The sequence below is a fragment of the Enhydra lutris genome, unplaced genomic scaffold (assembly GCF_002288905.1).
Source record: "Enhydra lutris kenyoni isolate GAN:26980312 unplaced genomic scaffold, ASM228890v2 scaffoldscaffold21, whole genome shotgun sequence".
NCBI lineage: Eukaryota > Metazoa > Chordata > Mammalia > Carnivora > Mustelidae > Enhydra > Enhydra lutris.
The window spans coordinates 31,474,552-31,488,243 of NW_019154105.1; positions in this window are offsets into that span (position 1 = coordinate 31,474,552).

The window sequence follows — 13,692 nt, forward strand, 5'->3', positions numbered from 1 at the left end:
CTATGGTTTCAACAAATGCTGACCTTGCAGAGGGCAGGTCTTTGGCCAAGTAACGTGGGTGATAATGATAAGAGATCATGAGACCTCTGTAGCACGTTCAGTGTCTGTCTCCTACTCTCTCTCGGGCTTTTCTGGAATATCTGAAGTTTGGTGCAGAGGAATGAGACAACAGCTGCGTTGAGTTCATCCTTGTATTGGTTCTAGTCCGTTTTTGGAGTACTATAAATCAAAACAATACTTGATACAACAGTAATTGCTACCACCTTTGTTAGTAAATTTAACAGCTACCATGAATTATAATGAACACAATAATTCATAGCAGTTCATATAAATCAGTTGCAAAATGCAATAATTTGAATGTTATTCTCCTTGCCTTCACTATGTATACTGCTATTATATACTTAATATTTTCCTTAAATCAAATTACCTTTTATACTTAATTTATTTTAAAAGAAAAATTTGTATCATTACCATAAATTGAAAAAGCATTGTGACCTGCCATAAATTAAAATAAAACAGTAAAAATAAGTGTAATTCATTTAAAAAATTGATTCAGTGCTAAGATCTTACCTAGTAAAGGCTCTGAATCTCTCTTCATTAAACATATAGATTAGCGGGACTCCTGAGTGCTCAGTCAGTTGAGCAACTGGGGTGAGGGTGTTTCATAATCTGGGGTGGTGTGTTCCAGTCAGATGTCTGGCTTGGAGCCTGCTTAGGATTCTCTGTCTCCCTCTGGCCCTGGCCCTCTCCCCAAACTCGTGACTCTTACTTGTGGGCATGCTCTTTCTCAAAACGAAGAAGCAAAAACCAAGGACAAACAAATGTAGATCAGCAGACATTAGAGAAAAATGTTAAAAACATAGCACTAAACAAAGGTTTCTCTCCTTGACCTAATTAGTAGTATTGAAATAAAATTGAAAGGAGAATTTTCTTGGGGCATCTGGATGGCATAGTCAATTAAGCATCTATCTGCCTTCTGCTCAGGTCATGATCCCCGGGGTCCTGGGATCCAGCCCCAGGTTGTTGGGCTCCTTGCCCTGCAGGGAGCCTGCTTCTCCCTCTCCCGACACCTGGCTTGTGTTCTCTCTCTACCTCAAATAAATAAATAAAATCTTAAAAAGAAAAAAAGAGAAGGAGAATTTTCTCTTTATGACTGGGTATTCTCGATGCCATGTCCATCTCATCTAAAAGCATCTTGGTACTTTCATTAGTCCTACCCTTTGGGAACACTGTTGTATCTTATGTAGTTGATGCTACATTCCCAAACCTACAGATGTAATATGTATTCATTAGAAAAACAACCACTGAGAATTCCCAAGTCAGGGTACTGTACTTGATACAGAAATTCAAAGAAATTAGTAAGTTGTCTGAAATTATATAATAGGTAAGTGGAAAAAATCTGTATTTGAAACCAAAGCTCAACTCTCTGCAGTATCTTTAGCAGCACAAGTTTATTTAGTTTTCAGTCTGGGAAGAAGGGGGAGTTTGAGTCTCTAAAATTTCAAAGTAGAGATATATTTTCCTCTGGTCCTTGAAGGATAAAAAGTTTTTCTCAAAGAGATAACTAGAGCCTAACCAAGCAGAGGAATTAGGAACAGCATAATTACATTTACTATGTTCCCAGTACTACTCCACACACTTTCAGTCCATCAACTTTTTTAATCCTTACAGAACTCTCTAAGATAGGTACTCTTGTGACTGTTTCTGTACAGACATCTGAGGAAAATGTGGCTTTTTGAGTAACTGCCCGGAGCTACACAGTTAGTGATGAAGTGGGCTATGAGCCCAAGCAATCTGGCTCCAGAATCTGCACCCTTAGCCATTCCATTAAATTCTGCTGAGCAAGGGTAAATGAGTAAAAACATATGACCTGCTACGTTAATGATCAGTAGAAGCAAATGCGCAAGTTTTGAGACGGTGACATTTTACTTGAGGCAAGGATTTCTGAAGAGTTCATGGATTAAAAACTCACATAAATCAAAAATAATTCCCCTCTAAGAATAACTATAATAGGGAGATTATAGCCTTACATATTCTATCAGTCCACAGCTATCATATTTATGTATATTGTATGCATGTATTTTAAAACATCCAAAAGGCTTATTAGTGCGCTAGGGCTGCCATAACAAAGTAACATACACTGGGTGGCTTAAACGACAGAAACTTGTTTTCTCACAGATCTGGAGTCTAGTAGTCCAAGATCAAGGTTTGAGTCAGCAGGGTTGATTTCTTCTGAGGCCTCTCTCCATGGCTAATAGTTGATTGTTTACTTGTGTCTTTACATGGTCTTCCTCTGTACTCGTCTGTGTCCTAATCTCCTCTTATAAGCACACGCATCATTTTAGATTTGCGCCAACCCTAAAAACCTCATTCTAACTCAATTATCTCTTTAAAGACCTTATCTTCAAATACAATCGTATTCTGAAGAATATTGGGGTTAGGATATCAACATATGAATATGGATTTAGTCCATAATAAAGTGAATAATAAAAACACAATACATAAATAATTTTAGCACCTCTAAATTTGTTTCAAAGTTATTGCAGAGCATTTTAACACTAGCATACTATTAATAATGTTTAAAATAATATTACAGTAGTCCTCACAAAGCACATGCACAAATTTATAAGCATATCCACAGGATGTTAACAAAGGAGTTGCAATACAGCCGTTAGGCAGCTAAAATGCTGCCATCATGTGTCTCCAGTGGAAAATACAGCTTGAAATTCATTTTTTAAGTCAGTTTTTAAAATCTGTGATTATTTTCAGAGTTTCATATATTTTCAAATTAGGGCTTTATAAATATTTTTTAATCACAAAATAGACGGTATTTGAGGATAGAAGGAGAAAAGTGGCGGGAGTTATATATGGAAAAAACAACCTCACCCAGGTTTGTGAAGAACTTTAAGTAGGGTCTTGCTAGTTAACATTTCACCATTATCCTGTGCAGAAGCTATTGTACCATAGGCAAGGAAATAACACACCAGGTTTTTGTTTTAGGAAGCCTACTCTAACAATGGTTTGTACATAGATTGAAGAAGAAAGCAGAGGAAGTGATGAGAGAAATGGGACAGAGAGATGAGAGGCTCCTATTTTTATAATATAGGTGGGACACGGGAGGGGCCTGAATAAGTCACTGCAAAGAATAGAGATGAGAGAGTAATTGGTGGATATTTTGGAGATAGAATTAACAGGGTTCATTTGATGTAGAGAGAAGGTGGAGTCCAGGATAACTTCATATTTTATACCTTGGGTATATTGGAGAATGTAATGGATGTTTACTAGAATGTGAAACTTAGATACTCAGTATATAATAGGTTTTTATAAATGGAGCTTGGGGAAAAAGTTCGGGGCTAAAATTTTAGAAACCACATATAAAAAGACAACTAAAAAACTGTGGGAGTTTTTGAAATCAGAGAGTAGGAAATAAAATCGTTGAGAAAAAAAGCCAGACACACTAAGTAGGATACTCTTTTGTGAAATGAGAGAAACAGTTCACAGTCACAGAAGAGCACGTATGATGTATGTTTATATATATATATATATTTTAGAAATTCTGGTAAGTATTCAAGAGCACAGTATTAAGTCAGGAAGGCAAAAATGAAATAGATATGGTTATAGTAATCGAAGAATTCACAATCAAAGGAAGAAGACCATTATATAAAAGATAATTGTTTCTTTCCACAGTTTGGTGACTGTGGCCATTGTTGCTATGAGCATTGGAGTACAGATGACCCTTCTTTTCACTACATCTGTATCTTTGGGGTAAATACCCAGTAGTACAATTGGAGGGTCATAGGGAAGCTCTATTTTTAATTTCTTAAGGAATCTCCACACTGTTCTCCAAAGTGGCTACACCAACTTGCACTCCCATCAACAGCGTAAGAGGGTTCCCCTTTCTCCACATCCTCTCCAACACACTTTGTTTACTGTCTTGTTAATTTTGGCCATTCTAAGTGGTGTAAAGTGGTATCTCAATGTGGTTTTGATTTGAATCTCTCTGATGGTTAGTGCCCTTCAACGGACGAATGGATAAGGAAGATGTGGTCCGTATACACAATGGAGTATTATGCCTCCATCAGAAAGGATGAATACCCAACTTTTGTAGCAACATGGACAGTACTGGAAGAGATTATGCTAGGTGAAATAAGTCAAGCAGAGAGAGTCAATTATCATATGGTTTCACTTATTTGTGGAGCATAAGAAATAACATGGAGGACATGGGGAGTTGAAGAGGAGAAATAAGTTGGGGGAAATTGGAGGGGGGAGAGGAACCATGAGAGACTATAGACTGTGAAAAACAATCTAAGGGTTTGGAGGGGTGGGAGTGGGAGGTTGGGTGAGCCTGCTGGTGGGTGTTATGGAGGGCACGTATTGCATGGAGCACTTAATGTGGTGCATAAACAATGAATTCTGGAACACTGAAAAGAAATTTAAAAAAATAAATAAAAATTTTTAAAAAGATCATTGTACTACAGTGTTGTAACTGCTAGGACAGAAATGTGGATAGGTTGTCATAGGAGATCAGAAAGGAAGCATCTTCCACACTCTTCACACACTCTTCTGATAGATTTCAAAACCATTCCACCGGCCACAAAGTTATTCCCCCTACACTGGGTGTAAAGTTTTAACCAGGCTGAGAATTGGAAGGGGAGGGTGGCATTCATCGCCCTATGTGAGCAAAGGTGTGATACACATAGGAAGCTTCTAGCAATCAGAAGCAAGACCCTGTAAGGAGGAGCTGGGACTTTATGTTGTAGGTTATTATAGCCACTGCAGGGTTAGGCAAGGGGAGTAACATGGGAAGTTAATGTTTCATGTAGGTCTTTCTGACAGCTGCTTGAAGGCAGGGGTAAATTAGATTTAAGAGATAAATGAAGATAGCCTATTACAGCAGTGGTAGTATGGAAGGGGAAGAAGTAAATCCAACTAGAAGGCAAAATTAGCTTGTCTTGAAAAGATAATAGAATGTGAAAAGGCAAGTTTTACAAAACCAAAGGAAAAAAGGGGGGGGAAGCATTTTCCTATTTCACATTTGAAATGTATCCACTGGTCTGTAATTTCCATTCATCACAGGTATCATCTATTGGTTTAAAAGATTAAGTAAGAACACAGGAGAAGAGTCAGTTGTTTTGTTTTGCCCCAGTGAGACTCTTGTGACAGACTTTACAGATGAAGACCAATTCAACTACTTTCTAACTTCATGGGATATTAGTCTTTATGATTAAAAAAAGAAGAAGAAGAAGAAGAAGAAGAAGGAGAAAGAAAGAAAAAAAACATTAAGAGCAAAGCTTCTGGTTCACAAATTCCTCCATGAAACTTATGGCTTCAGGGATTTAGAAGTAACTGAAATGACTTGCCTTTGGCTTTCTTACTTCTATTGTTTGGGTATACAAAAACCTGTTCGATGACGTAGCTTAAAGTCATTGACCCACTGAAATGATGTGCTACTCATGCACCAAATTATGTCACACATGAACGGCCTGCCTGCTGTCAAGTAACTTTCATAACCACAAGGGAATACCCAACAATGGCTGTACCCTTTGAAATATCATGTTTGAGAGCCCAAATCTTCACTAGTAAAACTTTGAAAGCAATGTTGTCTTCCAAGGCTGTTAGTGAGCATTTGTATTTCATTTAAGAAGAGTACGTGAGGGGCACCTGGGTGGCTCGGTGGGTTAAAGCCTCTGCCTTCGGCTTGGGTCATGGTCCCAGGACCCTGGGATCGAGCCCCGCATGGGGCTCTCTGCTCGGCAGGGAGCCTGCTTCCTCCTCTCTCTCTGCCTGCTTGTGATCTCTGTCAAATAAATAAATAACATCTTTTAAAAAAAAAAAAAGAGTACGTGATTAAAATTTTTAAGCAATTTTGTTATAAAAAAATAAATTCCAGAACACCTGGATGGCTCAATCAGTTAAGTGTCTGCCTTTGGGGTCCTGGGATTGAGCCCTGTCTCCAGCTCTCTGCTCTTCGAGGAGTCTGCTTCTCCCTCTCCCACTGTCCCTCCCCTGCTCGTGCTCTTCCTCTCTCAAATAAATAAATCAAATCTTTAAAAAAAACTTAAGTTCTTAAGTAAGTAATTTCATGTGGATGTCAATGTGTAATTTTTTCCTCTTAAGACATAGGGAAGCATAAGATTGCAAGTAGTTTTGTTTGTTTGCTTGTTTTTAATTAAGCTCCATGCCCAACAAGGGATTTGAACTCACAACCCTGATATTAAGGGTTGTGTGCTCTACTGACTGAACCAGCCAGGCAACCCCAAGTTTGGAAGTGCTTAAACTGATAAAATATCTGAAACCCAGACTGTACAACAATACCTAAGTAAAGAGCAGCAATAAGGTCCTTTGGTTATTGCAGTGTTTCTACCAGAAGATGTACTGTCGTTCTGGTCAGAACCACACAGCTCTCAAACCTCAACTGGATGTTCTCCAAAGGAGAAACAAGGTGTTGACGGGAAATGAGCACAGAGGTGGACACAGGAGGCAGTAAATGTCCATTACAGGAATTAAAGGATTCATAACCAATCCAGAACGGTGCATTTCTAAGAGCAAAAATGCCAAGGAAAGTAGATCTTTATTTCTCAAGGAAATTAATTTTTTTGTAACTTCATTTGTCTTTCCGAAAATAACTTTTGCATCAACTTTTTATTTTCGGCTTCTCTGATTTTTTTTTTTTTTTGTGAATCATTATTTGTACAGTGCTGATCAGCTTTTCCTCTTCTAATTGCTCTGATTTTTATCATAAGTTTTAGATTCATTAAACCCCTCACAAATATTCATTTATTTGAAAGGGAGTTACCTTAGGGTGTGTCATTCTATTTTGTGCTTATTTCTCTTTCACAGTGGTGGAAATTATTTGTTGCTCTGAAGGAAAGAAACTGAAGGAAAGAAATTGTCAAAACTGGAGTAAAGAATATGAGGGATAAATACTTTTAAAGTTGCATGAAGAATATGAAAAAAGCAAACAACTGTCAAAAACAAACCAAAAAAAAAAAAAAAAAGGCCTAGAAGCTCTACTGAAAAGACTCTCTGTAGATTGCAGTAGATTTAAGTTTGTAATGAAATGTGTGAGCAGAAATTGTTGACACATTCAGGGTGCACATCAAGCAGCTTTGCTCACAAATTATAGTCTCCCATCAGGAACTTCTGCTCTGGCCACATCAAGAGTGCGGCATTTTTTCTAAATGGACTTACTCGCAGTATTTCAGTAGTTATTGGAAGTGGTTTTATATATTATAGTCCAAAACCTTCATTTTATTAATGAGAAAACAGAGATCCAGAGAAGCTAAGTAAATTGCCTGAGGTCAAATGGGAGAAAAAGACCTCTAATGTTATTGGATGTGAAACTCCATGTTTGCAGGATGTAATGAATGACTAGGGAAGTCTCTGAGACAAACTCAGTGGCTATCTCAGTGGAGAAACTTGATATCGTTCTTCCCTCTCAAAAAGGGTCAGCTGTAGGTCATCTGGTATCACGTAAGTTTTGTCGGATGCATCTTATGTCTCCTATTTCCCTTCTTCGTCATACCAACTGCTTTAGAGAGAAATAATGTGAGTGTCTGACATCTGGAGGAGACATTATAACACCTATTGGTTTGACTTGGCAGATAAATTATCTGACTTTCTTAGGAAAAGAGAGTTGGGTAATATTGGCAAAATGTCTATGAAGATGAGTTTTTGTTCATTTAGTTTTTTTTTTTTTAAGAAGTTACACAAAAGCAGTTTTACTGACAAGTTTCTTTTATTATCTGTTGTTAACCAAGCAACACACATTCATTATCTCATAGTTTCTGTGTCAAGAAACTTCCCATGGCTTAACTGGGTTCTCCGTTTCACAACCTATCACAGGCTGCAATTAAGGTGTTGAACTAGGAATGCCATTTGAACTAGAATCTCATCTGAAATTACAGCCAGAGAAGGGTATGTTAACCAAAGCCACTCAGTGATTATTTGCAACATTCAGTTTATTAATAAACGTTCTGTTTATTGGAGCCCTCCCAGTTCCATGCCTCCTGGGGCCTTTCCCACATGGCCGCTTGCATCATCAAAGCGGGCAAGCCATGAGGACAATAGGTAGAGTCTCCTAACAAGACAGAAGTCATAATCGTTTGTAACTTAATCATGATTATAACACCCCATCACCTTTGCCATGTTTTACTGATTAGAATCAAGTTACTTGTCCAGAGTACACTCAGGGAAAGTTATTGTACAAAGCTTGAATATCAGGGTGCTAGGATCAACCGTAACCATATAGATGCTTCCTATCACAACTAGAAAGCAACTTTGCCAGTAAGACCTCTCAATATAACTATTATTCTGTGAGAACTGTAGACTTATATCAACAACCTAATATTCACAACCTAAAAAGCTGCTTAGTGGGAAATTTCTATGTAGAAACAATGATGTAACAGAAAATAAATTAAGATTTTAAAGATAATTTTAATGTATTTAAAACATATGATAAACTTACTTTGGCAATAAAAAATTACCAGAAATTATTTATAACCCACAATATTTTATTTCTCCAACCAAAAAGATAATCAAGGACACCCAAGTGGTTCAGTAACTTAAGCATCTGACTTCCATTCAGGTCACAATCTCAGGGTCCTGAGATTGAACCCCACTCAGCAGTGGGTCTGCTTGTCCCTCTCGTTCTACCCTTCCCCCTGCTCACATTCATGTGTACTCTCTCTCTCTGTCTCTCAAATAAATAAGTGAAATCTTAAAAAAAAAAAAAAAAAGGTAATCAAACATACTTACAAATGGGACTTGAATTGTATTTATTTTTAAGACTTTATTTTTTAGGAGTAGTTTTAGGGTCACAGCAAAATTTCCCATATCCTCTGTGTTCTGTCCATTGATAGTAACTCCCCAAAACCATGGGGGCATTTACTGTCTCCATAGTTTTGCTTTTCTCAAATATCATATAGTTGGAATCATACAGTATATAACCTTTCCAGATTAGTTTCTTTCACTTAGTAATATGTTAATTGAAAGCACAGAGAAATAAACTTAGAAGTGGATCTTACTTTTAATAAAATGCTAATTGGAAAGGCTATGAAAAGAGAAAAGTAATTGTTGGTAGGGATTTTTACTATGTTATGTGATATTTTAGAGTTGTTATTCTGATAAAATGTTAAGAAAGCCTGCTATACAGAATATTTATTCTTAATATGTATCCATTAGTCTTGATAAAAACATCAGGTAAAATTTTTATTGACCTCATTTGGATATTCATTAATTCAACAAACTTTAATTAAGCATCTTCTATATCCCACCACTATGCTATATATTATGAAAGAAATACAAATGCAAATCAGCTCTCACATGTCTTACCAAAATAAAATACAAGCCTTGGACATAATTATAAGAGATGCTAAATTATGGCAACGCTGAAATACGTGAGAGGAAGATTTTCAACTTATAGCAGTAATTGTCATGATACATTTAGACTAAATGCTGTGTTTTCCCATAAGTGGTTCTACTAGGTATACCTGTCAATCTATTGGGTTTCACAGTCATACCCTTGAGTTTAATCACCTGATTACATGCTATGATGGTGGCATTCTGGGTTTTATCTTTGCTCTGAAACCATTTCTTATTTTAAATATCTTTGCTGAGAAAGAAAGTTGGCAAATAGTTTTATTTTCAAATTAAATCCTAGTTCTCTTATATTTTTTCTAAATTCTGTTCAGAACCTTAGAAATGCCTACTTTCGGTTCAAGGTGAAAAGTAATAGATCCCACTTCTTAATGAGAGAAGTGTCAGAGAATTTACAGCTATCTTTAATGTGCCTCAAATTGCAAGGTTTTCAGTTGAGAGATGTATCATGATTTCTTTAAGCTAGTCCCTTAATATTAGACATTCAGGCCAGTATAAGATATTACTTTATGTGTGTCCCTGATTACATCCTTAGGATAAATTCCTTCAATTGCATTTGATAAATCAGGAGAATATATAAGTTTTATAATGTGTTTCAATGCCTACCTACCTGCTAAGGATTTTTAAATACAACATATACTAAAACAAACTCTATGTGAGAGTTCTGGTTGCCTTCATCTTTACTAAAATTAGATGTTTTCACTGAATTTGATCTATGTTAATTTGATAGGTCAAAATCATATCTAATTTTACTTTTAAATTATTAATTGTTTTTATTCATTTCTTTGCTGTTCTTTCCTCTTTCATTTTAATTTCTCTGTCCTTTTATTCTGAATTAGAAGATAATATCTTAAATGTGTTCTCTATAGCCCTGATTAAATTTTCTACAGTATGGTTTATATTTTGTCATTTCCACTGAAGATTTAAATTATTCTGTTTTAGCAAACAGCTTCCTTACTGATTTCCTAAATAATACAAGTCTCTTTTGGTGTCAAATTCCTGCTCTTATGTTTTGTTCTCATTCTTTGTCTTCTCATTTCATCTGCTCTGTGACTTTGAAGCCATGGGGCTTATTGTGAGGAAAATTTATGTTAAAAAAACCCATTGCATTACTCTATTTAGTGGGCATTAATAAACCACAATATGTTGCAGGCCTATAAAAGAGAAGGGATGAAAATGGGCATCACTGGCAACCTCTCCAAGTCGTGGGCTCCCACTCTTTCCTCAGGAACTCACCAACACTGCAGATAAGACCTGGAAAACAGGGAGGCTAGAGTAAAAATTTGTACACTCAATGCTGGTAAATCTTCATTTTTTTCTTCTTATTAGATATTGGTTTCTGTACTCCATTGGTCATGTTGACCACCTTTCACATTAGACCATTCAGTGGAAGTATTGTAGGACATGAAAAGCTCTATTCCCCCAATATACATTGTCACTAAATAACTTATGTCTTTGACCCCACCAACAGCAGCATAAAGGGGAGACAATAGTTTCCAGGATGCATCAAACCATAATTAGGAAGAACTTCCACACCCCCATCACACTGTGGCAACTCCCCTTCATATTTCCCAGCTCCAGTCCTCCTTCTCACCAGAAGTGGTCTTCTCTAAAAACATGTCGGCATAGGAGCAGATGGCAGGTTTTCTACTGGCACTTTATTTATTTTATTGAGCTTCTATTCATTCATTTGAGAGAGAGAAAAAGAGAGAAAGTAAGAAGCAGACTCCCCACTGAGCAGGCAGCCTGATGTGAGACTCGATCCCAGGACCTTGGGACCACGATATAACCTGAAGGCCATTGCTCAACCATGAGCCACCTAGGTGCCCCTCCACGGGCACTTTATTTTTTTTTTAATTTTTTAATTGATTTTTTTATTAACATATAATGTATCATTTGCTCGTGGGGTATAGGTCTGTATCCTCAGGCTTATACATCTCACAACATTCACAATATCACACACCCTCCCCAATGTCCACAACCCAACAACCCTCTCCATAACCCCTCTTCCCCCAGCAACCCTCAGTTTGTTTTGTGAGATTAAGAGTGTCTTATGGTTTGTCTCCTTCCCAATCCCATCTTGTTTCATTTTTTTCCTTCCCTACCCCCTAAACCCCTCAGCCTGACTCTCAAATTCCTCATGTCAGGGAGATAATATGATAATTGCCTTCCTCTGATTGACTTATTTCACTCAGCATAATACCCTCTAGTTCCATCCATGTCGTCGCAAATGGCAAGATTTCATTTCTTTTGATGGCTGCATGGTATTCCATTGTGTATATATATGTATATATGTGTGTGTGTGTGTGTGTGTGTATGTATATGTGTGTGTGTGTGTGTGTGTATATATATGAATATATATATATATATATATATATATATATGCCACATCTTCTTTATCCATTCATCTGTTGATGGACATCTAGGTTCTTTCCATAGTTTGGCTATTGTGGAAATTGTTGCTATAAACATTCAGGTGCATGTGCCCCTTCAGATCCCTACATTTGTATCTTTAGGGTAAATACCCAGTAGTGCAATTGCTGGGTCATAGGGTAGTTCTATTTTCAACATTTTGACAAACCAGTCGAAGAGTTCCATCACTTATTGATCCAATAGCTTGATCAACGGAACAAGTTACCCTAGGGATAACAGCGCAATCCTATTTGAGAGTCCATATCAACAATAGGGTTTACGACCTCGATGTTGGATCAGGACATCCTAATGGTGCAGCAGCTATTAAAGGTTCGTTTGTTCAACGATTAAAGTCCTACGTGATCTGAGTTCAGACTGGAGTGATCCAGGTCGGTTTCTATCTATTAAAACAACTTCTCCCAGTACGAAAGGACAAGAGAAGTGGGGCCCATTACACCGTAATGCCCCAGGACTAATGGATGATATAATCTCAATCTAGCCAGTCCACCTCCCTCCCCCTCCCCTAGAAATAGGGGTTTGTTAGGGTGGCAGAGCCCAGTAATTGTGTAAAACTTAAGCTTTTATTCTCAGAGGTTCAAATCCTCTTCCTAACAATATGCTCATAATCAACATCATTTCACTAATTGTACCAATCTTGCTCGCCGTAGCTTTCCTGACATTAGTGGAACGAAAAATTCTAGGATACATACAACTTCGCAAGGGCCCAAATATTGTAGGGCCTTACGTTCTCCTACAACCAATTGCAGACGCCGTAAAACTTTTTACTAAAGAACCCCTACGACCCTTAACATCATCTATTACTATGTTCGTAATAGCCCCAATTCTAGCCTTAGCACTAGCCCTAACCATGTGAATCCCATTACCTATACCTTACCCTCTCATTAACATAAACCTGGGAGTCCTGTTCATACTGGCAATGTCAAGCTTAGCTGTCTATTCCATTCTATGATCCGGGTGAGCCTCAAACTCAAAATACGCCCTAATCGGAGCCCTACGAGCTGTAGCCCAAACAATCTCCTATGAGGTCACATTAGCTATCATTCTTCTTTCAGTACTGCTAATAAATGGCTCATTCACCCTATCCACATTAATCACTACACAAGAACACCTATGACTGATCCTCCCCGCATGACCCCTAGCCATAATATGATTTATCTCAACCCTAGCAGAAACTAACCGCGCACCCTTTGACCTAACCGAAGGAGAATCAGAACTAGTCTCAGGGTTCAATGTCGAATACGCAGCCGGACCATTCGCCCTATTTTTCCTAGCCGAATACGCTAACATCATCATAATAAATATTCTTACAACAATCTTATTTTTTGGCGCATTCCACACCCCCTACCTACCAGAACTATACACCATCAACTTCACCATGAAAACACTCCTACTAACGGCCTCTTTCCTATGAATTCGAGCATCTTACCCACGATTCCGCTATGACCAACTTATACACTTACTATGAAAAAACTTCCTCCCTCTAACACTAGCCCTATGCATATGACATATGGCCCTACCTATCATAACAGCAAGTATTCCTCCCCAAACATAAGAAATATGTCTGATAAAAGAGTTACTTTGATAGAGTAAATCATAGAGGTTCAAGCCCTCTTATTTCTAGAATTATAGGAATCGAACCTAACCTTAAGAACTCAAAAAATCTTCGTGCTACCAAACCTACACCAAATTCTACAGTAAGGTCAGCTAAATAAGCTATCGGGCCCATACCCCGAAAATGTTGGTTTATCCCCTTCCCGTACTAATTAAACCCCTCGTCCTCACCACCATCATATCAACTGTTATCTCAGGAACTATCATGGTACTAATAAGCTCCCACTGACTGATAATCTGAATTGGATTTGAAATAAATATACTAGCCAT